This window comes from Microtus ochrogaster, chromosome 16, assembly GCF_000317375.1.
Source record: "Microtus ochrogaster isolate Prairie Vole_2 chromosome 16, MicOch1.0, whole genome shotgun sequence".
Classification (NCBI taxonomy): domain Eukaryota; kingdom Metazoa; phylum Chordata; class Mammalia; order Rodentia; family Cricetidae; genus Microtus; species Microtus ochrogaster.
The window spans coordinates 6075509-6080006 of record NC_022018.1 but is presented as its reverse complement, the minus strand read 5'-3'; positions in this window follow the sequence as shown (position 1 = coordinate 6080006).

Genomic DNA, 4498 nt, shown 5'->3' with positions numbered 1-4498 from the left:
TAGCTTTGGAGCTTTTCCTGGCACTTGCTCTGTAGAATAGACTGGCCTTGAGTTTATAGAGATCCACCTGCTTCTGCCTCCCAAGTGCTAGGATTAAAGGCATGTGCCACCACCGTCAGACTAATCCTTTTTTTCTATGTTTATCTAAGTTTGTATTCAAACTTTCTTATTGCCATGAAAATTTTTTCTCTAAAAAAATTTACTTTCTCCTCTTTCTCTTTCTCTTCTATAGCATTCATCTCCTTTATTTGTTTAATGTACTTAATCTTGCTCCTCCTCTACTTCCTCCTTTTTTCTCCTTTTATCTGATTTGTTCATTATTTCAACATTTATCCTGAACAATTTTAGCTCCATAGCAGATTCTACATTAGCTTTCCCTTATATAGTTGTAGACTTTAGGGATGTGCTCATGAGCCTTCACTAATTTTAAGTGTATTTCTGCTTTGTTCAAGCTGGTGCTTGCTATTTTAATGACTTTCTGTGGTGGTCTGAGTAAGAATGGCTCCCATAAGCTTACATATTTGAATACTTAGTCATCACTTGAGAAGGATTAGAAGGTGCGGCCTTGGAGGAGGAAGTGTGTCACTGGAGGTGCTGGAGTTTCAAAAGCCCAGACCTGGTCCAGCGTCTCTCCTCCTGCTTCTGCCGATCTGTCAGTTCCTCCTCCAGCACCCTTCTGCCTGCACGCCAGCACTCTCCGTGCCGTGATGACAGTGGAGCAAACCTCTGAAACTGCAGGGCATCCCCAAGCAACTCTTGTCTTTTCTAACTGCTGCCATGGCCATGCTGTCTCTCCACTGCAGCAGAACACTGGCCACGAAAGTTTTGTTTTCCTCCCTGAGTGGAGCTGGAGATCCAGAACCTGGGAGAAGGTTGCTCTATAACAGAATCACCAAATAGAACTGGAAGAGGCGCCCACACCAGCAGAGGTATAGGAACGGCACGAGACAAACATGGACACCAATGAGTGGACTAGGACAGAGCAACCAGAAATGACTTCACACTGTTACAGCCGCCACATGGCCCAGCTAGGCCACCCTCGTCACCTGCCGAAACGATATGGCATCCCACTCCACAGACACTTGCTCAGCCACTCTATTTACAGTAGCTAGGAAACAGAAACTTAAGTGTCCGTCAAGTGATGATTGAATAGGGGAAAATTTGTACATCTATGCAATGGGATACTACTCGGCCATAAAGAATACTGAAAAGGCCAACTGTGCAGATAAACGGATGCAGCCAAGTGAGGGAACTCAGACCCGGAGAGCCAAGTTTGCTCTTGCTCGTGTATTTGTAGAAAATAAGACATATTTTTCTTACTTCTGTACCTTAGTTATGAATGCTTTTCTTCAGCTTTTTTGAGACAGGGTTTTTCTGTGTAGCTTTGGCTGACCCGGAAATCACTCTGTAGACCAGACTGGACTTGAACTCGCAGAGAGCCACCTGCCTCTGCCTCCTGGGGGGCACTGGGCCACTCTGAATCTGTAAATGTGAATATGACCTGGCATGACCACAGCCACCAGGAGACTAAGAGAAAACTGTGATGACCCAGGCTGTCTTGGCTTCTTTTCTGTAATGATACACCATGACACCAGCAGCTCAGGAGAAAATGGGTTTCACACCATGACACCAGCAACTCAGGAGAGAATGGGTTTCTCCTGCCTCGTTCTTAAAGGCACAGTCTGTCCTGGTGGGGAAACCAACGTGTCAGGAGCTTGAAGCAATTGATCACACTCCATTTCTACTCAAGAAACAGGGCGCAAACAATGCATGCATGCTTTCTCAGCTTGCTCTCCACTTTATACGTTCAGCATCCCCTGCCCAGGGAATGGTGCCATCCACAGTGGGCACATCTTCCCTTTTTGCTCTTTTGTTTGTTGTCTGCATTTTGTTTTGCTTTGTTTTGAGACAGAGTCTTACTATGTAGCTCTGACTGTCTTAGATTCATTATGTAGACCAGGCTGGCCTTGAACTTACCTGCCTCTGTCTCCTGAGTACTGGCATGGAGGGCATGAGCCACCACGCCTGGCTTAGGTCTTCCCATTTTAAGGAATGCAATCAAGATACTTTCCCATAAGCATGCTCAGAGGCCCCTCTCTAGCTTTTGTCAGTAGACAATTAATGCTAATAATCACAATTGCCACCATAATAATCCAAAGCAGAAAAAGCAATGCTGGAGGAATCACAATAACTGACCTCAAACTAAACTACAGAGCCCTCATAACAAAAACAGGATGCTACAGGTACAAAAACAAACATGTACACCAAGAATGGAATAGAAAAGATTAGCCAGAAATAACTTCACAGTTACAGCCACCTAATTTTCAACAAATGTGTCAAAAACGTATAATGGATAAAAGACAGCTTCTTCAGCAACTGGTGCTAGCAAAACTGCATATCTCCCTGTCAAAGAATGGACCTAGGTCTATACCTCTCACCCTTCACAAAAACCAACCCAAGATGTATCAGCGACCTTAACAGGAAGACCTGACACCTTGTAGCTGCTAGAGGAACACACAGGGAAGCACTTCAAGATATCAGCACAGCAAGGACTTTTTGAGGACACTAATAACACAGGAGACAATAGCAAGGGTGGACAAGGGGCATTACATGGAGCTAAAATGTTTCTGCACAACAAAGGAAACAAGCGCCATAGTAGACAGACAGCCACAGAATAGGCAATAATATTTGCCAACTCATTAATATAAAGTCTGTGCTGTCTCCTTTTATGACTACTTGACATAGGCTGTCCTCGTTTTAGGGGAGGGAACCTCAATTGAGAAAATGCTTCCATAAGATCAGGCTGTATGCAACCTTACAGCTCATTTTCTTAATTAGTAATTGATAGGGGAGGGCCCAGCCCCTTGTGGGTGGTGCCATCCCGGGCAGGTAGTTCTGGATTCTATAAGAAAGCAGGCTGAGCAAGCCATGAGGAGTAAGCCAGTAAGTAGCATCCATTCATGGCCTCTACATCACCTCCTTCCTCCACGATGCTGCCCTGTTTGAGTTCCTGCCTCAGCTTTCCTCAGTGAATGGTAACTCAAGGGATGTAACCCTTTCTCCCCAAGTTGCTTTTGGTCCTGGTGTCTCATCACAGCAACAGTGACCTTGACTAAGACATAGGCTATATAGAGAAAATTTTAAACTAAGCGCAAAAATCCCATTAATAAATGGTTCCTGAACTGAACAGTTTTCAAAAGAAATACAAATGGCCAGTACATGTTTGAAAAGTGCTCAACATCCTTAAGTCATCAGAGAGATGCAAATGCAAACGTCTTTGAGACTCCGTTACCGTCAAGAGAAACAGCAAATGTTGGAGAGGAAGCGGGGAGTGAGGAGGCCTCCTACACTGCTATTCAACCACCATGGAAATCAGTATGGTGGGTCCTCCATAAAACTGAAAGTAGAATGGCCGTGTGACCCCGGTGGAGCCCTCCGGGGCATACACTCAAAAGGCTCTTATTCCGAGCACCACAGAAAGACCTAAGTGGGAGTTTTCTCCTCTGCCTTCACAAGGAAGGTCTCTATTGCTCTCTGCATACTCAAGGATAGCTGGCCTCCGTCTGAGTGACTCCCCTGCCTCTGCCTCCCATCTTGTACACATTACAGGGATTACAGGCGGGGGCCACAGCCTCCAGTTTTTCCCTGGGGACTGAACTCCAGTCTCTGGGCTTGCACAGCAAGCGCTTTTAGCCTGGACGCCATCTTGCTGATCCGCGGGTTAATTTTGAAGGAAAACTTTAAAACACCAGTTGAGTCCCTTCTGGATTATCTGCTATGAGTTAAACAGAATGTGAAACAGACGAGGCATTTTCAAGACTGAACAGATTGTTAAAGTTAGGAAATTTACTTTAGTCTGTCTGTTCCTTAATAAAAGTGAAAGGAGGGTGTCATGGCATATGCCTTTACTCCCAGCACCTGGGAGGCAGAAGAAGTGGATCTCTGAGTTCAAGGCCAGCCTGGTCTACATAATGAGTTCCAGGACATCCAGGGCTACATAGTGAGACTCTATCTTGAGAAGGAAAGAAAAAAAGAAAGAAAGGAAGGAAGAAAGAGAGAGAGAGAGAGAGAGAGAGGGAGGGAGGGAGAGGGAGGGAGGGAGGAAGGAAGGAAGGAAGGAAGGAAGGAAGGAAAAGATAAAAGAAAAAATTGAAGTGACTTTAAAGCACAAGTTGAATGCACCTGAAGATTTTAATGAGAAATAAGAGACCGCGGTAGGTTGTGAAAGGACCGCTTCCTGTCTCTTTACGGGCCTTTAGTAATCATGGAGCCACAGAGAGCCCTTGAGTAATTTTCTGCTCAGACAAGACCACCAAACCACTTGCTGCAAATGTCTACTTTACATATAATCTTTATGCTTCATTTTTTTGTTGTTGTTTGTTTTAACAACAACAACAACAAAAAAGGTAAATTTAAGATTCTGTCGAAATCTGTCAATTCTCTGGACCCCCAATCCATCGACAAGAGACAAGGCGGGTGCTGGCACCCGTTAGCCTGG